Below are 22,839 nucleotides of genomic sequence, written 5' to 3'. Positions count from 1 at the left end.
CGAAGAAAACCACGGAGCTGTCCGGGCTCCATGCAATCGGAGAGGGCGCTTCGGAGCCAGACAGTCGATAGCCCTGGTTAACTCCGCATTCCAGCGGGCCACCAGGGAATCAGCTGAAAGGCCATCAACATGGGATAAGGCATCCCCTACCACTCTCTGGAAACCATTTGGATCCATTAAGTGGCGGGGGCGGACCATCCGAATTGGTCCCACCTCCCTGCAGAGGGGAAGGGTCGCGGAGAAGTCCAGTTGCACCAGGAAGTGATCTGACCATGGCACTTCTTTTGTTTCACTTTTACTTAGTGTCAGATCACCCACGTCACTAGAGGTGAACACCAGGTCTAAGGCATGTCCATGACTATGAGTTGGGCCAAACTTATTCAGGGACAGCCCCATGGAGGCCATGCTTTCCACGAAGTCCCGAGCTGCCCCTTGTAAGGTCGTGTCGGCATGGATGTTAAAATCCCCTAGGACAACCAAACTAGGTGTCTCTAGGAGAAAATCCGCCACGACCTGAAGCAGCTCAGACAGGGAATCCTTGGTGCAGCGGGGAGGTCGGTACACCAAAAGGAATCCTGTACTGCCCCTATTGCCCAACTTCCAGAACATGCACTCAGAGAACTGGATCTTCCCAGTAGGACGCCTGGTGCAAGCTAGTGACTTCCTAAAAATCACTGCAACCCCCCCTCCCCGCCCACATGACCTGGGTTGCTGTGCGTAAGAGAAACCTGGTGGGCAAGCAGCGGCAAGGACAGGCCCATCTGCTTCCTCCAACCAGGTCTCCGTCACACATGCCAGGTCAAGTCCTCCATCCACGATCAGGTCGTGGATGGCAGTGGTTTTGTTCATCATTGACCTGGCATTACACAGCAACACCTTCAGGTCATGTGGGTTTCCCCTGTTGATTCCAGTATCCATCCGGTCAAGGCCAGACCCGGAGGCAGGGATAGTCTTCAACCAACGACTAAACCTGCCTCCTCGGTAATGACATGGTCTGGTCTTAGCGTAACTCCGCCTCCTGCCCATGATCACCGAGATCGGATGTCCTATTGCTTCCCCCCCTGTGGAACTTGTCCCAGCCATCGTGGGGCCCCACTTCCAGGCAGCCCTGATCTAGCCCCTTCAAAACACAACACAAACTATACAGAACCAATAAAACAACAACAACAACAAAAAGGAACAAAACAATTATACTAAAATTAATCCCCAACCAAATATCCATCCCACCCACCCCCAGCAATGGAAAAAAAGAAATAAAACTTTAAATTGCCACCGACTGTTTGAGGACATTTTAAAGCACATTGACCCCCTGGAACAGGGAAGCAATGGCAGAACACTTCCCACCCTTCCCAAGAGTTTGTTCCAAAAGTTTGTTCCTGGGCCACGCCCCCTGGGCCAGTTGGAAAAGGCCCTGGAAGGGAGCAGGCCCTGCAGTCCTCACCCAGCCGATGGTCCGAGGCTTCCCCGCAGCAGGAGTCCCTTTATAGCCAGGAGAGAGGGCCTGGGCCACGCCCCCTGGGCCAGTTGGAAAAGGCCCTGGGAGGGAGCAGGCCCTGCAGTCCTCACCCAGCTGATGGTCCGAGGCTTCCCCACAGCAGGAGTCCCTTTATAGCCAGGAGAGAGGGCCTGGGCCACGCCCCCTGGGCCAGTTGGAAAAGGCCCTGGAAGGGAGCAGGCCCTGCAGTCCTCACCCAGCCGATGGTCCGAGGCCTCACTGCAGCAGGAGTCCCTTTATAGCCAGGAGAGAGGGCCTGGGCCACGCCCCCTGGGCCAGTTGGAAAAGGCCCTGGAAGGGAGCAGGCCCTGCAGTCCTCACCCAGCTGATGGTCCGAGGCTTCCCCACAGCAGGAGTCCCTTTATAGCCAGGAGAGAGGGCCTGGGCCACGCCCCCTGGGCCAGTTGGAAAAGGCCCTGGAAGGGAGCAGGCCCTGCAGTTCTCACCCAGCTGATGGTCCGAGGCTTCCCCGCAGCAGGAGTCCCTTTATAGCCAGGAGAGAGGGCCTGGGCCACGCCCCCTGGGCCAGTTGGAAAAGGCCCTGGAAGGGAGCAGGCCCTGCAGTCCTCACCCAGCCGATGGTCCGAGGCCTCACTGCAGCAGGAGTCCCTTTATAGCCAGGAGAGAGGGCCTGGGCCACGCCCCCTGGGCCAGTTGGAAAAGGCCCTGGAAGGGAGCAGGCCCTGCAGTTCTCACCCAGCTGATGGTCCGAGGCTTCCCCACAGCAGGAGTCCCTTTATAGCCAGGAGAGAGGGCCTGGGCCACGCCCCCTGGGCCAGTTGGAAAAGGCCCTGGAAGGGAGCAGGCCCTGCAGTTCTCACCCAGCTGATGGTCCGAGGCTTCCCCGCAGCAGGAGTCCCTTTATAGCCAGGAGAGAGGGCCTGGGCCACGCCCCCTGGGCCAGTTGGAAAAGGCCCTGGGAGGGAGCAGGCCCTGCAGTTCTCACCCAGCTGATGGTCCGAGGCTTCCCCACAGCAGGAGTCCCTTTATAGCCAGGAGAGAGGGCCTGGGCCACGCCCCCTGGGCCAGTTGGAAAAGGCCCTGGAAGGGAGCAGGCCCTGCAGTCCTCACCCAGCCGATGGTCCTTACTTAAAATTAAAGTAAGTAAAAGTTGAATCATCCAATTTAATTTTAAGCTTGAGTCATGCAATTTCTAGGAAATCACAGTTCAGTGTCAACAGGTTTATATACCCTTGACTTTCCAGATGTTGCAAGACAACTCCCATCATGCCTGACTATTGGCCCTGCTTACTGGGACCAATGGTAGTTGAGTCCGACAAAATCTGGAATGGCACCTGCCAGCCATCTACTGCATTTCATTACTAAGTGTTGAAACTCTTTTTCTTAAATTTCATGGTAAATATTGTAGGCATATAAGAGTGAAGTGGATAAAAATTATTGGTGGAATTCAATATAGTATTAAGTGGGGTATGTGCAAACAGAATGAAGTCTGCTGGTGTAAGGATGCTTGGAATTGCAGCTCTGTAAGGGATAAACTACAGCTTCCATGATTCTTTGGGGAACATCAGAGAATCATGGCAATGTATGGCATGTACATAGCCACTGAATACATGCTTCATTATCCCTATGGTATAGAATGCAATGGCTGGAGATATAGACCATGACCCTCTGAGATTGATGGTTCCTGCTAGGGGTGGGTCCCTGCAGAACCAGCCATCAAAAAGCTTCTGTACTCTGCTGGGGCAACAGCTCTCCTTGTGAGTGAGAGAAAATGCTCCAGCCAGCACCTGTCACTGTGTTGCATCCAGGATCCTAACTGACCCTGTTTTCCCAGATGTAACACTCTCTTGCCAATAAGTGCCTCTTATTCAGTTGGAAAAAGCAATAATACAGAAGTGGGCCCCCAAAAGGTGAATACACCCACACACCCCTGCGGTTGACACTTTGCACATCAAAGTGAGCTCCAGCTTCTGGAGGATGAAAGATACTTGTTGGCAGGATCATGAGATTCTCACCTGATAAGAAGAGCATTTTTCTGAAATCTAAGAAACCAATACAGTAAAACGTGTCTGTCTGTCTGCTGTTATAAAGTTTACTTAGATAGCCAGCTGAATGCTTCTGTGTCCGTAGAACCCTTTTTGAACTTGTGTCAAGTCCAATTAACTTCATTGATGATATATAGAATACAAGCCCTTTCAGTGTATTTCTTTCTCCACTGCAGTATGTACAGCATCCTTGATTTATCAGGCCATCTTATGTAATGTCATGTTTTATTACCTCACTATGACTTCTGAATCAAGGATTTTTGATGACTGCAATTCAAACCAAAGTGGTGCTTTTAATGCTTGGATATGTAAGCCTAAAGATATTCACATTTTAGAGATTCAGAATTCTCACTGCGTGAAAGATGTTATTGGCACTTGGTAAGCAACTGCTCATGAGTTTTGGGTTTGGATAAATTAACACTTAGCAGCTTTATGCAAGCTAGAGAGCCATAGTAAATCACATTTGCCTCTATGTCTGTCTTGGAGCCAGGATTCAGGCCCAAAAGTTGCTTTCAGTGCCCCAAAGGTTTTAAAGTAGTAGCTGCTGAGAGTCCTGTCTAACACATGCAGAATGCATGTCCCTAAAACCTGAAAAAGTACAGCCTGCCCCACTGCTGGAATGTGAGACAGAGTTTCCATGTGACCATCAGAGAAGCTTGATCTATGGTATCTCTTTTTTCTTTTTCTGTTGGTGGTCCTCAGTTTTCAGTCTTTTTGTTTGCAGGGTCACATGTTCACTGAAGTTCAGAAACGATAAAAAAAGCTGAAGAAAAGGGTGAGAAAACAAAGCAAAAGAAACAGAAAAAGGCAAAATACATCATTTCTGTACATGCAGCAACTTGCTTTCCTCTTAGTGTGACACTTGGCCATCGTTGAGCCATAGCGTCTTTTTTTAAAAAAGGAATCAATAGGAATTCATTTCTGCAGGATTTATATTCAACAAAAATGGGTGTGGATGTGTTCCATGTAGGGAAGTATAGATAGGCAGATGGTGGGAAATGTTGTCTGAGGGCTAGGCAGAATCTGCCTCCTCAATTGCCTCGGGACACCTAACTGCTTCATAATGGGAAGGGATGGCATATTGAAAGTGGAGCTTTCAGTGGGGATTTGTGGACACTGGAGACTCTAAGGTAGAAATCTCCTGGTTGCAGAGGTGGATTTAGGGCGGCATGACTGTTCTGCCACACTGAGCACCACACCTACAGGGTATCACAGGGCATTGCAACTATGACATAGTGAATTAAGCAGAAGGCAAGAACTAAGGGGGTGCCAAATTTTGGGCTTGCACAGGGCACCTCTGAAATTTGAAAGACCAAAGTCTGCCCCTGCTGGTTAACATCTAGTCTTTGAAAATGATCCAGTTTTTCTGCCTGTGACTTTTAGAGGTTGAGCACATGACCAACCTTTCTCTGTCATAGCTTTGCTCCATCATTTGCTTGTCCCTCGTCTGTTTTCCCCACCCCACCCTGCCATTTATACCGTATTAAAATTAAAAAGTATTATAGGCTGTACATAGCTTTTTTCCAGTATTGAAAAATACACACACTTTGTATTTTTGTCCCCTTGTAACATCTTCCTTCTGCAACCATGCTGTTTGCAACCAAATCCAGAGTGAAAATGCCTAACGTTCTGCTACTATGCCTCATTGGATAAACATTGCTTTAACAATACCTTTGATGATCCCAAATGTTTGTTGTTGCCATTTCTCTTTTTATCTGGAAATCCCCTAAGGAAATTCCTTTATTGTCCAATCCCTTTGAGCAATATTTTATTTTCCAGGAATAAGGGTGTGAACCAGAACTGGGGGGTGGTGGCCTGGGAAGAGTCCCGGGAGCAGGGGGAGGGCCAGAGGGCTGGGGGAGGCTGCATTTGACCCCCAAGCTTGTTTTCCCACCTCTGTATTAATGCCTTCTTTAACATCTTTACTCTGTCTTTTATTGTTAAAATAGAACCATGGTAAGACTCAGCATATGGTGTGAAATAAATGTTACTTATGATATTTTATATGTTCACAAAAATGATAATAATCTGACGTACAGGAATGTAATAGCACATTCCTTCCTGTCAGAAGCAAGGGGGAAAGCCATATATAAGTAACAGCAAAGAAATTGCCACTACTCTCGTCTGGAGTGATATGCTATTAGATGCTTATCGTGTGCCTTAAAAAGGATATATTTAAGTGACAATCATTCCTAACAGCTGAGAGCTCATTTCATTGGCTTGGCAGTTGCTATCCGATTTTATGAAACGTTAATACCCTCCTTTTTTAAAAGATTGTATTACCAAGCAGCCATACGTCAACTCGTTCTGATAACAGCAGGGCTAAGGGCCTCTTATAACCAGCTCAGCATGTGGTAGTAAAGGACAGCAAGTCCATGCCAGGTTCTCCAGCATGTCAGATTGAAAGTGGCCAAGTACATGCACGGAACTCCTCCCAGATCAAGTTTCAGCACACACATTTGCAGTGATCTGCCCAAAGGAAATATAGACTAAGACTACATAGCTCTTTCTTTAGAATGAAAATGACAAGCTCACACGTTGCCACTGATTCTGCCCAGTGAATTTTGCCACACCATTACTAAACTTGGAGAAAGTGCTGCAACTTCAAATAGGAATTATGGTAGCTGGCTTTTCCCTGCTACATGGCAAGGTTCCATCCTGTTTTCAGGTTTTTCTGTTATCACCATGTGTTGAACTAGGTGTGTATCAAATTACAGCTTTTTTTTTCCCATCTCACTGTCCACTATGCCAGAAACAAATCTGATTAATTGTGCAATTATTCACGTAATCATTTAATAACTACTGTCCCTGATGGATATGCTCTGCTTCCTCAGTCAGCAGCAGTATGCTTTCTAAATACTAGTTGCTGGAAACCACAAGATATACAAAAGTTTATATCCAATACAAAATATATTTTTATAATGCACCTGAATAAAAGAAATACTTTCAACATTGAGGAAAGAGGAGAAAAGTAAAAAAAGAAAAAGGAGCGAGGGAGAAAAGGAAGATGAAAAGACTTCTGATTCTCCATCTGTCAGCTAAATATAGTAACTTGTTCACTCCTTGACAGCCAACTATCCTATTTTCTATAAGCCAATATTTTTTTCAATCTTTAGATCCACATACTACAAGTTCATTTTCTCTTTCACGCAAAAAGTCCATAAGAAGTTTCCAATCCTTAATAAATGTCAAAAAGATTTTTCTCTGATTAAGCATGTTAACTTTTCCATCTCAGCTAAGTCTAATAATTTTACCAAGCATTCCTCCATAGTAGGTAGGGCTGTATCTTTCCATCTTTGTGCCTACGACAATGTCGCTGCCACTCCTGTTTCAAACAGAATTGTCCAACATTCCTAACTGTACGCTACCTGGGAAAGGCTGTCCAAAGTTGTACGGGGTCTTTTACATGCTGCCCAAAGGAAGTGGTAGAACCAACGGTACCTTGCTGTGACTTGCTTGTAAAGCATTTTGAGGATATAATTGCTTGCATCCACCCAGACCTTGACTCTGCTGTTATAGCAGATGAATCTCTTGGGGTGTCCAGAGCACAGTCTAGTCCTGTTGTGTTGGATGAGTTTCAGTTGGTAAGGCTCAAGGATGTGGGCAAGGTGCTCGGATCAGTTAGGGCAACCGCTTGCGCTCCAGACCCTTGCCCCTCTTGGCTGATGAAAACCAGCAGGGAGGGAACAGCTGACTGGACCAGGCAGGTGATCAAGGGCTCTTTATGAGAGGGGGTGGTCCCTGCCTGTTCGAAGGAGGCAGTGGTAAAATCACTCCTTAAGAATTCAGAAAACCTAACTAACTACTGGCCAGTTGTTAATCTCCCTTTCCTGAGCAAGGTTCTGGAGCGAATGATCGTAGACCAGATCCAGGCACTGTTGAAAGAAACTGATTTTCTGGATCAATTTCAATTGGCCTTTAGGCCCAGTTTTGGCACAGAAACTGCTTTGGTTGCCCTGTATGATGACCTATGTCAAGAGGGAGACAAGGGAAACTTCCCTGTAAATTCTCCTTGACCTCTCATTGGTTTTCGATACCATTAACCATGGTATCCTTCTGGAGCAAGTGTCAGAACTAGGGGTGGGTGGCACCACTTTGCGGTGTTTCCAGTCCTACTTGGGTGGTCATTCCCAGATGGTGTTGCTTGGGAATGCTTTTCAGCCCCATGGTACCTTCAATGTGGGGTTCTGCAGAGCTCAATCCTATCCCCTACGTTGTTTAACATCTACATGAAACAGCTGGGTGGGGTTATCGGGAGGTTTGGAGTATGCTGTCAGCAGTATGCTGATGACACTCAGCTCTATTTCTCCTTTACATCTGCAGGTAATGGACTGGATGAGAGCCAACAAACTGAAATTCAATCCAGATAAGACTGAGGCGCTGTTAGTGGATGGTTCCCTAGACAGGATGGGTGGGAGATCGCCTGCTCTTGATGGGGTTACACTTCCTCTGAAGGAGCAGGTTTGTAGCTTGGGGGTACTCCTGTATCCTTTGCTGTTGCTTGAGGCTCAGGTGGCCTGAGTGGCCCAGAGTGCCTTCCATCAGCTTCGGCTGGTGGCCCAGCTACGCCCCTATCTGCACGGGGATAGCCTAACTACTGTTGTCTGGTAACCTCAAGGTTAGATTCCTGCAATGTGTTATACGTAGGGCTGCAGCTGAAGACGGTTTGGAAACTTCAGCTAGTGCAGAATTCAGCATCCAGGTTGCTCACTGGAGCAAGACGGTTTGAGCCTGGTCCAACTGCACTGGCTACCAGTTAGCTTCTAGGCTCAATTCACAGTGCTGGTTTTGACATATAAAACCTTAAACAGCTCAGAACTACAATACCTCAAGGTATTGTGCCTCTTTCCATATGAACCTACCTGGACCCTGAGATCATCTTCTGAGGCCCTTCTTTGTGTGCCTCCTCCTCAAAAGGTCGGAGGGTGGCAACGTGAGAACAGGTCTTTTCTGTAGTGGCTCCGAGTCTGTGGAATGCTCTTCCCAGGGATGTTCGTCTGGCGCCTTCATTATACACCTTTAGGCACCAGGGGGAAATGTTGCTTTTTAACTAGGCCTTTGGTTGATTTGATTGACATCCCATTCCCTTTTAAAATCTGGGGGTTTTTTGGAGGGGGGTTTGTTTTTATTTTGATTATGTATTTTGTGGTTTTATATTTTGATTTTATTCTTTCTGTGAACCGCCCTGACACCGCTGGGTATAGGGCGGTATATAAATTCTAACAACAACGACAGAGTAGGAGTCTACTTAAATAAATATTAAATTTATATACTGCCCTTCACCCGAAGATCACAGGGCGGTTTACAACATAAAAACACAAAATACAAAATGCAATAATAAAAAGCAATATCCCACACACCCACACAAGGAGAGGAGCTGGCAAGGAAGGGGGGAAAAAATTACACAAGCGGAAAGAATATGTAAGGAAGGAAAACAGTTGAAATATGCTTAGAATTGCAACCTTGATGTCTTTTGACCCCACATGTCAACTGTAGACTAAAGGGGAAGACGCAGAAAGCATCTTAAGCCAGAAGACTGCTTTAGGAGGCTTTGAACCATACGTTGACACACCATAAATAAATAGCTCAGTAGAAAGTGATGGGGTCTCTTCTTGAAGATAACACAGGGTCTATTTGCCCATCGTTTTAGTGCATTTCTGCGTGTTCGCTTCTGACACTGTGTTCAGGGTATTCTATCCTTAATCCTATTTTGTTGTAGGATGACTCTTTCTCCCTGAAAGGTGTTTAAGCAGTCACTGATTGGAATCGTCAATTCAGTAGGAGTTACTCTCTAATCTAGTGTACTTCTAGGATTGTAATCTGTCACTTAAAAGGTCCAAATTAGAGCATGATCCAGTACATTTTGGAGAGTACTGAAGCAATAATGAGATTCCCTCAAACTACTGTATGTTCCGGGGTATTAGGCGACTGGGCATATAAGACGACCCCCCAACTTTTGCTGTTAAATTATAGAGTTTGGCTGCCCACCAAGCACCGCCAGGGGCAGAGCGTGCACCCCTCCGCTGCCTCTGCTGTCACAGCAGTAACAGCCTGAGGCAAGGCGTTTGGTGGGTGGAACGAAACTGAAACCTGCCACCCGGAGGGAGGGAGGCCTGGCCCGGCTCCCTCCCTCCAGGAAAAGTCTGTGAGCGGCCGCCTCGGCCTCCACCGCCCTCACCTGTGGGGATGCCCAGCTCCTTAGAGCCCCGGCTGAAGCCATGTACCACCTTGCCGTGGCAGGCTAAGCGAAACCCCGCATGGCCACGTCGGAGGCCAGATCCGGCTCCCGCGCCGGCCGCAACAGACGGTCGGGTGGATGAGCACCATGCTCGGAAGGACTTTCCACAGTGAGCGGCGGCCAATGAACACGCGCTGTGCCGGTACGGAAGAGCGGGGCCTCACACTGCATCACAGGAGGCTGCGTCCCCTTCTGTGGGGAGGAGGGAGGAGCGATGGCAGAAGGGGCGCCTCTGCTCACCGGCTCCCTCTCTTCCTTCCCAAAAGGTGGCTCCATGTATATCCGGCGTATATGATGACCCCTGACTTTTGGGATGATTTTCCTGGGTCGGAACATATGGTATTTTTCTTGAAAATATCAGGGCAATTGATTGGCACTGATTATTTTCGCACATCCATATGAATTGTAATCTCTCTTGTTGGTTGCCAGATTCTACATCGTTTCTAATGATTAGCACACTTGTCTTATGAAGGGGGCATATTAATGTCCGGGTGCATTTACAGTGATATGTTTTTCTTTCCAAACAGCTTTAAACATGATAACTCCGTCTTTCTTGCCTTTGTGAATCAGTAATAGCAGGAGATTTCTAAAGAGAAGAACAATGTCTAACTGCTCCATTGCCTCCCCACAACTAGGTTTCCATGTCTATTTCTCAGGGTTTTTTTCTTTTTAGAAATGCCATTGCAATTTTGAAAAATGAGGAGGCTTGCATCATTCTTCCTTGACTATAGGGAACATTTTATCATCTGGAGCTGATAAAGAACGACATTTTACAGACTTCTTGTCAGAAAATGGGAAGTGGCTGCTGGTGATAAAGTTAATTATTAATGGAATTGGAAACTAGGCCTTCCCAGCCACAGGCGCTATCCTCAGTCTATTTCTGGTACTGGAAAGAACAAGTCATGTCCAGGCTTACTATTGCATCTCACAGTTGCATTTGTGCTGCACAGCTTTGGTTAAAACCCTAAAAGTAGCTCTTAACTTGTCCCATAGGATTTATTGAAGTGCTCCAACTTATTTAAACAGTCAACAGTGTTAGAACCATTATACTCATTGAAACCATTGGTCCATATAGCTCAGTGTTGCCTACAGCAGGGACATTTTGTATGTACATAGTAAAGCCCATTTTGTCATGCAAGTCTAATCACTCAGACCTGGAGATCTTAATCCCCCTAATAATTTCCAATTCTAAAATAAGCAACCCATTGCAGTCTCAAACGAAACCTAAGTAGCAGTTCAGTGAAGCTAGGAATATCATGACCCACTTCATTATGAAGGTAGTTGGGAAATGATCCAGATAACCTTTAATTTTCATCTTGTTGGGGGGATTGGGACATTGTTACCCTTATGTCAGTTCTACATTTTGGGGGAAATATCCAAGGAAACTGACCTCCACAGAGAGCGTAAAGTAAATTTTTAAAAGCTTCAGTGATCTGTAGCACAACATTAAATTTAAAGCTAAAGCGAGACTTCATGTCATCTGAGAAAGCAGCCTGAAACTGTCTGTAAGAGGCTCTTTTGTAAGTGCCAAAACTGATTACCGGAACTGTCTGCCCTGCCCTGCCATGCTAACATAGTGGAAAAGTTATTCCCATGTTAACAGATGAGAAATGTCATTGGATTTGTCAAAGCTATAAGAACTGAGTTTGTGGGGTGTAGTAATAAGAGAGAGAAGGGACCATTAACCTGAGCTGTGTGGACAGTTTAAAGGAAAAATCTCAGAGTTTAGAAGACTAACTGTCAGGCATACTTCTTAAAAGCTTCAGTCTCCTGGTAAAAATCCCAGAAACCTTTTAAATTGTATCTGGCAGAAATAAGAAACCAATTTTTGATTCAGTTTGATCTCAAAGTAAAAATGAAAACAAGAGGAAATAATTAGAGAGCTGAGCTAGGAATAGATCTAGGCGTGCAGAACCTTCTCCATTGTGATGTATAAATAAGTTGTCTCATGCCATCCAATATTTAATAGGTGAAAACACGTAAATTTGAAGTTAGTGCAATGTTGTAGTGATGGACCAATTTCAGTTGATTTGGAAGTGAGCTCAGAAAATGAAACTGTTGTACAAGAAAGTTTGTGATGACTTGCTTTTTCCAAGCTGTATGTCAAAATCAAAAATTCCATCATGCTGTGTTCTGTGAGACATGGGGTGGTGGGGCAGCAGCAAGGGCACCCTATGGGATGCCTTCTTTGTCCTTTCCAGGTGCCTGTAGCACTGCAGTGTCCATGTCCCAGGGAGCCTGAGAAACTGGTTTCTCCAGAATGCCTGGATCAATACTGACATTCGGAACAACATTGGTTGTATCCAGCACTACTGTTCCACTCATGCAGCAAACTTCTGTTTGCGCAGCAGAACTCCACTATCTCTTCCTTTCCTTGCAGCCTCTGCACACTCTCAAAATCTGCTTCAGAAAGTTGGAGAAAATTCTGAAGCAGATTTTTTTTTTTTTTTTGGCTTGGAGTAGGGCAGAGAGAGAAAAAGGAGGAGAAGTCAAAATGCATGAGTGGACTAATAGCCCAAATCCCCAAAACTCTGCATAAGATTTAACAGTTCTGGACAGATAACCATTAATACACTTGCCTCCTTTATAACTATGGTGCTTTTTTAAAAGGCATTGAATTTTCCATAAGGCTCACCGTCACCATCTAGTGTCACATTGTGTATTGCACTTAAAACACACTTAAAACTTTTTATTTGCAGCTTTATAGCTGAGTCCTAAGACATGCCCCCCATGTGGGGATGTGTTGGGAGCCCAAATTGGAGTGGGAAACTTTGTTACCATGCTTGCTCATTACAGAGGTCTCTATACACATCTGAAATCTACTTCTCTATGTTCAGAGATAAAGCCCTTCTGGAATCCCAAAACCTAGGGGGAATTCAGCTGAAGTGCTGGGTGGACTTTTGTCTAGCTAAAGGAAGCTGTGAAATAATGATTCAAAGAGATGTGCTATAGTAGCAGGACATGTTGTATGTAGCAGAAATGGAAAATCTATGAAAATTTGGAGTGCTCCCATTGCACAAGTATGCGTGCTTGTTTTAGGCTCTCACAAATATACTTGCAAATCCAAGCCAAGAGCTACAGAGAAGTAAGTGTGCTTGTGTGCATACACTATTGGTTCAGCTCTGGGAAATATACATAATAGATTCTGCTGCATAAATGATGCCTGCCTGTCTAGGAAATAATAACTAGGTTACCAGTTATGTGTCAGTCAGATGACTTACTATGAGCAAATGTACGTCAGTCTTAGAGTCTCATATAGGAAACAGACAGATTTTTTTTCTAGTATAGTCCCCAGTCCTTTTAATAATTCTTCCTCCACAGCAGCAATGCCAGTTTAGAATACTTAAATCAGTTGAAAAACGTCATAATCAGCCAGTATTTAGTAGGCAATAAAAAAGCAGATAGAATAATGAATGTGACCAAATGGGAAGAAGTGACAGCGCTTTTCAATTAATCTACTTTGGCAGCCAAACAAACACTGCATAAAAAATTTATGACTGCACAAACAAATAACAGGAATACACACACAGTAATAATTGCTGATGGAGAAGAAGTAAAAAGTAAATGTTCTCAGATAAGTAATGTAGGACATAAAAGGACCCCTGGATGGTTAAGTCCAGGCAAAGGCAACTATGGGGTTGTGGCGCTCATCTCGCTTTCAGGCTGAGGGAGACGGTATTTCTCCACAGACAGGTTTCCAGGTCATGTGGCCAGCATGACTAAATCACTTCTGGCACAACAGGACACTGTGATTGAAACCAAAGCGCACAGAAATGCCATTTACCTTCCCACTGCAGCAATACCTATTTATCTACTTGCATTGGCATGCTTTCGAACTGCTAGGTTGGCAGGAGCTGAAACAGAGCAACGTGAGTTCACTCCATTGCGGGGATTCAAACCACCAACTTTCTGATCGGTAAGCCCAAGAGGCTCAGTGGTTTAGACCACTGTGCTACTGATGTCCCTTAATGTAGGACATAGTACTCTCATGAACATGGCTTTTTAAAAAAATAAAAAATACACAGACTGAAGTCAACTAACATGTAAATTGGTTACAAAACATGCAATGGTGCTGTGAGAGGCTTAGTGATAACTGTCACCACAGTTACATACGCTTCAGGTTACTTACGCTCCAGGTTAGAGACTCCGCTAACCCAGAAATAGTACCTCGGGTTAAGAACTTTGCTTCAGGATGAGAACAGAAATCATGCTCCGGCAGCGCAGCAGCAGCAGGAGGCTCCATTATCTAAAGTGGTGCTTCAGGTTAAGAACAGTTTCATGTTAAGAATGGACCTCCGGAATGAATTAAGTACTTAACCCAAGGTACCACTGTACATATTATTGCACTGGCATCTGTCTGTCTTGAAACATAATGGAGTGTGCCTCTGGGGGTGAAGTCGAACCACTGTGTTAGCAACACCTAAGTGACCTCCCTGGAGTGCAAGCCTGGGGAGTGTGTGAGGAGGTCCTGGGCTGCCCAGGAGACAAGATCCCCCTTTTTGGCCTCACTGGTGTAGTCCTAAGGAAAGCAGAGCAATACTTTTGGCACCAGCTTGGCTGCAGGAATTGCTGGAAGGAGCCGCACAACCATCCAACCATTTTAGGCATTCCACTCTGGATTTGTGTAGAGTTTACTCCTTAGCCTTTTGTCCTTGAAGATATTCTTCAAGGCAATGGAGGTTTAGGATCAGCATTTTCCTTCTCCTAGATGAGCTACCTACCTTCCCAGGTGGGCAAGCCCCATCTGTCCCTCACTTTCTTTTGCAGCACATGCAGAAACCACCTTCTTTATATTGGACCCACTGCTGGCCTCGTCCACTCAATCTGCCAGAGTCTGACTTTGCATTCAGGGAAAGGCCCTAACTCACCAAAGGTTTGAGACCCATCGGCTACCCTCCCCTGGTTTAGCCAGCCAGTCAAAGCCATTCCCAGAGTGTGGCCACTGTTGCATGTTGACAGCTTCTAGTAGCCACCAGTGAGAGTTGAGTGCAGAGTGGGGACCAAAGGTGGACAAACTACCGGTACCCCAGAAGGAGCACAATGTGTCCTCCAGCAGAGGTACTACCCCTCCCTTAACACCCCCACACACGCCCAATACATGTACACAAGTGCTTAAGGAAGCTGTTCATAGCGGGAATCTTGATTGTGAACCTAGTACAGATGCAGCAAGCACAACTACTTCATAAAACATAAAGCCTCATAAAACATAAAGTCTTCCTGATAATGTTTTAAAAACCAGTTTGTTTTTGAAACCTCATTGATTTGTGGTTTTACTATAATTCAAAATAAATGGGCTGCATTCAGGTGGTGTCCTTCTACAAACACAAGGTCTCCCAAACCTCCCAAAATGTTTTTTTGGTGAGGGGAATGGGAACTGACAAAAATCCCCCCTCTTTGATTAGGGTAAACTGCTGTGGCTTTGGTGCTAGGAAGACCAATATGATTCTACCTAATCATTTTAGAATCTGATGAAGGTTTAGAATGTGTTCCAGGATTAATAACTTTGCCACATGAATTTATATACTAAGGGTGGCACAGAGCTAAAGAATAGTAACCAAACACTCTTGCACGCTGGGACTTAATGAATGACTGAACATCAGTGGTTGTTAGAGAAAAAGAGTGAGTGTCAGTTAACGTTGTGCCACAATCAACTTCAGTTAATTATAATTTGCACACATGGCTCTAAGTAAGATGGGTTTCTTGCAGAGCAGCTCCTTTCAGGAAAAGAGGACTCATATATTCCAGGATATAGATAGATTTGCAGCCTTCCATTTGTTCTCTGAGGGACCTTGTCTCTAAACTCTCCATTCCTTATGGACTTTGATCCTATGCTTGCAGGGTCCTTGCCTCTGCTTTGTTTGTGTCAATGAAGATTCAACACTAGAGGCTTTGGCTGCAATAATTTTCCCCTAAACACACCCTTTATAAGGATATCCAACAGTAGAGATGGATTCCCTCCTTTTCAGGTGCTTTTATTTAAATGTTTTAGCACTGTATGTTATTCTCATTCTGGTGTCTCTGAGCAAAAGGCTTCTAATTGAGTGTGTGTGGAAGCTGTAACAGGCTGCTATCTGAACAATTGATTTTTCTTTGTTGATCATCAATAAACTTCAGTTCATGTCATTGCTGTGCTCCATTACAGTACAGTGGTACCTCAGGTTAAGAACTTACCGTAATTCGTTCTGGAGGTCTGTTCTTAACCTGAAACTGTTCTTAACCTGAGGTACCACTTTAGCTAATGGGGCCTCCCGCGGCCACTGTGCGATTTCTGTTCTCCTCCTGAAGCAAAGTTCTTAACCTGAGGTACTATTTCTGGGTTAGCGGAGTCTGTAACCTGAAGTGTCTGTAACCTGAGGTACCACTGTATTGATTTGAGGAGAAGGGATATGTCAGCAGGAAGACAGGCAAGGTGTTTGGTATGTTGTTGGGCGGGTGGGTGGGGGTTTAAAAAAATGCTGATAGCTGAATGTCACACGCATGTTTAGCAATTGCTTTCTGCATTCTCATCACTCACACAGGGGTGTTTCAAAATAAAGACTTTGATGGTTCTTTTAGGTTGTACATTGCCTTACCTTTTCAGATGGACCATCTATATTTTGTTCTCTGCAGGAGCAGCTTCTATTAAAAGAGCTGTTCCTTTGTTTCCTTGCACTGTCTTAATTGAGCCTTTGAACTGCATTAAAGGCATGCAGTGCATATAGTCTCCAATAAGATGTATATTTTTGAACTGAATCTGCATTTGAATACCTTTAGTTATTTCCCACCACCACCTGCACACATAGGAAAAAGTCTGTTTAAAAAGAAAAGGGAATATATTTGCAAGTTTAATTTCCCTGGGGAGAAGTGGGCTTTTCAGAGCAACTTTGATATGTTTTCCCTTTATTTTCTGTGTAACCTGTGGTTTAATTCCTATTCACATTTTGCATTCATATTTGCATGATAAAAGAGTGCCACATCTTTTTAAAAGTCCCCTCTTGAAAGTCTGAATTGTTCATGAAGAATCCAAAGAGCAAAGCAGAAATAAAATAAATCTCTCTCGAAAAAATTACCATAATCTTCTAACGTTCACCATTTTAAGAGATCCTGCCATTGTCTTTTGGAAAGCAAATGAATAATAGGGCTTGGCTGTTTTCATGGCAGAGCATCAGTGTGATTCTGTAATTCCTTTCTTAATGGAATCACCTCAGTGCTGAAATTTTTGGCCTCTGTGTTAAAAACACCCCCCCCCCCGCAATGTTCCCCAAACTCAGTAATATAATTAGGACCTTAACATCTCAGATGTGGGGGGGGGGGGACACACACACCAGTCCATATCCCTTACAGGTTACAGTTAGCAGGTAAGCTAGATGCAATGACAGCAAGCTGCAGGTAACTTTGTGCCTTGCTGCCCTGCTAGATAACACCCCTTCATTGCTAGCAGCTAATAATGTGGAAGAAAATGCCCAGCAAAATGAATAGACCAAACTTCTCAGATAACTGATGACTACCATATGTGCTTAGGGTAGGGCTCAGTAGGCTTCTCCAGTCCCTGCAATCCCTTCCAGGGATTACAACCTGAATAAAATATGGGGGGGGGGGCACAAGCAAGCCCTACCTCACATAATCAATCACATGATGTTGTTCAGGGACACCATTTGAATGGCAATGCCCATCAACTTTGGGGCTGCCCAGCCCCCTCAAATATTTTATTGGGAAAGGAGGGCAAAGACTCCTTTGGCCCCTAGGAGTTGGCTCCTTTGATCCTTTCAGAAAGTTGCTTGAACAATGCTTGTGTTTCTGGTCCTTAACTGACTGTGTTGCCATGTTGTGAACTTGAATCCCCAGTATATATACACTTGGCCTGTGATTCAGCTTTGCTCCTCTCATTGTCCTCCCTGCAACTTGACCTCAGACCTTGTTCTCTGGATGTCAGGGCAGGACAATCCCATGACTGCAGCACGGGGAATGAATCCTAACAGCGTGGTTCCAGTGTGGTGGCTGGATACTGATGAGTGGGCACCTGGAAAAATGGGGTTGGAGAGTGACTTGTGGGAATGGATCAGTAATCTGGGGGAACCTGTAACAGCCAGGAAGATAGAGGCAGAGGCAGAAGAAGCTGCAGGATTGGAGAGTAAAGAACAGGTGCAGAAGGAAGGAGAGATAGGTCAGGCTGGTCTTGAGTCAAGGGCTTCCACACTTCCTCATCCTTCCCCCACCTCTCCTGCTGTATTGTCTCCCAGGACCAGAAGAGGAGGAGCAGAAGCAGGCTGGATGGGGGAGATACATAAGCTGAGGTTGGGGTGTGTGGCCTCTCTTATTTAATTATAGATTTACTTACAGTCTTGTTTAGAAACTATTTTGACCACAAGTGGAAGTTGCTGCTATTTTTGTGTCTTTGCAGTTTTGAAATTATTTATGAGCAGAAATCTTTCTTGTAATGAATACAGTAAATTGATTTGTCGGTAGATGTCCTTTTTCCTGTTGTGATCATGTATCTTTACATGATGGCATCATTAAGAGAAAGGAACAGTGAAAGTAATTTTAGATTTGGAAGTGGAAGCAGCTATTCTTTTTTTTCGTGGTGGGGTTTCTTGTGCAGTGACATCAGATATAGTTCTGTATTCTGCATCACTGAAGCTTCACCAACAAAGGAACATCATTCACCTTTCACACAGCAGTGGCCAAATAGCGTATTTATAGGTGTCGTGAGAAGAATCTTTGTAGCAGTGTATTGTTAATGGATACAGTGTCATTCCAGTGGATGGTATTTAGTTTCAGTGACTTTTGATTTTAGGAAGGGTCTGCGCAGCATAAAGAACAAGGCTTTGGAAGCATGAGTGGTAGATTGGTACTTCTGAGCAGCAGCAACACTGTTGATTTTACCCAAATGGGAAATTTGGGATAGGTTGAATGCCTTTAGTCCATAACAGAATGACAAGGATTATTGCATTAATGTGCAGCTATCATGTGGACGTACAATGGCAGTGACTGAATGGGCTAGTTTATTCCAAATCCTGTTAATCCAGGGTGTAGCTTCAGATTCATGGCATCTGTGTTTAGTAATCTCTTTCTAAATTATCTAAAGGCCTTTTATGTAACTGTTATGGCAATAAACAGTTCAGTGTGACAAATCCCTGGCTTAAGCGGCTGGACGGAGGATGTGTTCTTTACTGCATCTGACTGCCTGTGAGTTATTCCTCGCTGGCTCTCACTCTGCAACCTGCTTCAGTCCCTGATTTAGATACTACCTTATGGCTTAATGTGGCTTCCTGGTTTCTTGCTCTGGTAGTTTTAGAAACCTAATGTCTAGTTTCTGCTTAGTTATTACACCTTGAGACCTAAACATAGTTCTGATTTCCCAGTTTGGAGATTATCTTGAAACACACTAGACAAAAGGCTGTAGGTTGGCTTCACATATGGCTTTCTGAAAGTAGCTTCTATTCATAGGAGAGGCTTTTTAAAAGTTAAAGCAGGAAAATGGGAAACATTATTCTCATGGAAGGTCTTATCAGTTGCTATTTAATAAATTTGTCATCATGATTGCAAGATTATCTTGCAAACAAGGCAGTCAGCTTATCAGCTCTTTCTACACCAGGTAACCCAAGTGGAAAAGTCAAACATGCATCTGATCAGAGCACCCCCCCCCCGAACTTAAAGCATGGGAAGTCCCAACAAAAAAATTATAATCTAGGTAGAATATTTGGACTATTTGATATGTATTTGTATAATTTGGAACATTCAATGTGATTCGATTGGATTGTTAAAATGGGAAACTTAATAAAAATGATTTATTTATTTTTTAAAAAAGGAAAAGTCAAACATGCTAAACCAGACCTTAGAGTGCCTAGGGCAGGCATACCCAAACTTGGATATCCAGATGTTTTGGGACTACAATTCCCATCATCCCTGACCAGTGGTCCTGTTAGCTAGGCATGATGGGAGTTGTAGTCCGAAAACATCTGGAGGGTCGAGTTTGGGGATGCCTGGCCTAGGGCATTCAAAAGTGCTCCAGAACACCTATGTCACTGTACAGAATTATTACTCTCAGTTAGATTTCTGGGGAATAAAAACCTTCACAAAGTGGATTTCAACATATTTCATAGAGTAAATAATAAAATAATAGAAACAACAATCCATATTTAATACATAATTCATTAAAATAAATAATAAAGGAGTGGCAGATGAAACCTTAGTTAAAGGCACTAAAATTAACCAATTGCAGATTGGAAAATGTAGATCTTTAAAATCCTCCTATATGCCAGTCATACATATTACTTGGATAGTGCTTATTTCAAAGATGTGCCACCACGGAAAAGGTCCTGCCCCTAGTGCACACTAATCTCACAGTTCTCACCAGTGGCCCAGGGAGCAGGGCCTCAGATGATTATCTTAAAGCTTAGGCAGGCGTGTGTTGGTACAAGGGGTCCTTCAGATTATCTGTTCTGAAGCCATTTAAGGTTTTAAAGGCTAATAACTAGTGCCTTAAAATGAATAGCTAGCCAATATAACTGGAGTAGAATAGGTATAATGTGATCCAAACACCAGTGTCCTGTGTTATAGTAGCAGCATCCTGCAGTGATTGTAGTGGACTGGAAATTCCTCATTCTTCTTTCCAGTGATCACACTGTATCACTAATCCACCAAAGGACTCGTTTCAGCACAGAAGCAAATGTGCAAACAGGAGTACTTTACTTTGCAGGAAATGTGATTGTTCTTGTTCATCTTTTCTGTGATTCTTACCATGGCTGTGTGTATAAATATTGCTGCCGTCTTCCATCTGGGTGTTTATGTTGAAGTGTATCTGAAGAAGTGTGCATGCACACGAAAGCTCATACCAAGAACTGACTTAGTTGGTCTTTAAGGTGCTACTGGAAGGAATTTTTTTTGTTTTGACTATGTTGAAGGAGTCCTTCTTTTGCTTACAAAGGTACTTTTCATATTCAGTGTCATATGAAATATACCTTTTCCCCCCTTAAGTTCTCAGAAGTATTCTTTTTTCGGAAAATGGAGAGATTTTCAAAGGACATGTTAGAGCTTTTGAGGATCTGCCTTATACCCTCACTGTCTCTTTCCACTTGGCTAGTTTAAAACAACTGACATTTTAGATCCATCTCCCTGGTACAACAGAATGGAAAGAATCTTCCTCCTAAAGGACAAGAATAGTGTGGAATCTTGCCAAGACTCTGAGATGTTGTACAAAAGCATTACAATTACGCAAGGCTGTAGTGTATTTAAGGATTTGGTTAGATTCATGGTAGTTACTTCCAGATTTGTGATAACGCAACTGTGAAAGAGCAATAGCAATTCTTACTGTAGATCTCTAGCATAGTAAGCTTTAGGAAATTGTCATTTTAGATGAACGTATGAATCAAATCCATGTCATCAAAGGACAAGTAGAACTAGGAGCTTTTTTCTTTCTTTTTTGGGCAGAGTGAAGTTGACTGACAGCACAAGGACACTTCCAGTGCAATATGCAACAGTTTGGAAAAAATAATTTAAGATTGGAGTGTGGTGGGAGTTACCATCAGTTCATGTTATTTATAACGCCTTAGGCTCCTCTGTTTGTCAAATATGATAAAGGTGGTTGTCTTCTTCTATACTAGATCCATAATGAAACTGAAACAAAACTGGACCAATAATGAAATATTTTGTCACATCAGCTCTCATGCCATGCAACCATAGTTGTTAGACCTTTTCTCTTATTCAGTTTGTTTCTTGGTATTTCTGTTCGATACAAATAAATAGCTGTAGTTCTCAACAACATACCCACCCACACACCTGGCTATAGAATTTTTTTAAAGTCTGCTTTCACTTAAGTTTGGAAACTGAAAACAACCCCCCCCCCAAAAAATACCAGTGGTTAGTTTTTGGTTGGTTTTTTTAGGCAGCCTTTGACACTCAGAATTAAAAAAAATGGGTGGAGGCATTCTAATTTGTTCCAATTTAAGTTGCAGCAGATCTAAGAACACATATCTGGTGGACTCAATCTAGAGCCCCTAGTTTGAGATTTAAGCTTTTCCTGTTTTCCCCTGAATCTTATCCTACAGAAACCTTAGGACAGCCTTTGCATGCTGGTTTGGGCTGATGGGAGTTGTATTCCAAAACATCTAGAGACCACCAGGATGGTGAAGGCTGCCTTAGCATATACCAGAGGCCCATGTGGCATTTATCTTTTCTCTTCTTTCACAAAAACCTAAGCAAAAATGGATTTGTGCCCATCCAGATAACTGAAATGCCTTTACATTGATGCCTAAAGATGCTTAGCCTGCTTTGTGGTATAAGGAAGCTTATATCAGAGTTTTTAAAAAACCCTTATTTCAGAATCATTTGAATTATATACATTAGTCAGTTTTTCAAAATTTGAGCACCTTTTGTTGCTGTGTCTTTCGCAAACCTTTGGCTGCAATGTTTTTCATGGTAAATTGTCTTGCCTGAAGTCATACATATAAAATGGCAGTGTTTGATTTTACACCTGCCGATACCTTGTCATGTTACATCCTCAGCATTAAACTTTATAGTTCCTGAGTGAAGCAGATTGCATAATGCTGAGCATGATATACTGAACAGTCTAATCCTATGGACCATTACTTCCTGTTTTCCCAGCTTCTGCGGATTCCAATTTATATCAGTCTAATTTTTAGAAGTGCACAAAATTCTTTTCAGTCACTCCAGTTGCTTTCAAATCAAGAAATAAGCCACAAATATAGCCACAATGTGTGTGAATATTAACTTGGCAGTATCCTCCCACCTTCCGATTTAATTAATGTGTTACGCTCAAATGCAAAACCACGTCTATTTAACTGGTCAGAAATGGGATATGTGCCAGCCAAAAATCTTGTCAGTTCTGTGTAGACTGCAAAGCCTTTTCAAAACTGATTTCCCCCCACAAAGTCTAAGTGCAGTCAAATGCACTTATTAGGAAAAAAACAAACATGGAAATCAATAGAATTTCTACTTCTGTTTAAGTCTTAAACATGAGAGCTGATTCACATATCCAAATCAAACTTACTTTCTCCACATGATCTTTTATAGCAGGGATGAAGAACATGTGACTCTCCAGATGTTGTTGGACTCCCAATTCCTATCAGCCCCAGCCAACCCGGTCTAGTGATCAGGGGTGA

At 43.8% G+C, this 22,839-nt stretch overlaps 1 protein-coding gene across 2 annotated transcripts in view; it reads left to right on the top strand.

Annotated features, from left to right (window-relative positions):
* NKAIN3 (sodium/potassium transporting ATPase interacting 3) overlaps window positions 1-22,839 on the top strand; it is a 200,561-nt gene that overhangs the window by 99,442 nt on the left and 78,280 nt on the right. The gene's annotated exons all lie outside the window — the stretch shown is intronic.

This window comes from Podarcis melisellensis, assembly GCF_964234715.1.
Source record: "Podarcis melisellensis genome assembly, chromosome: 7".
NCBI classification, from domain to species: domain Eukaryota; kingdom Metazoa; phylum Chordata; class Lepidosauria; order Squamata; family Lacertidae; genus Podarcis; species Podarcis melisellensis.
This window is presented reverse-complemented; position numbering and strand designations above follow the sequence as displayed.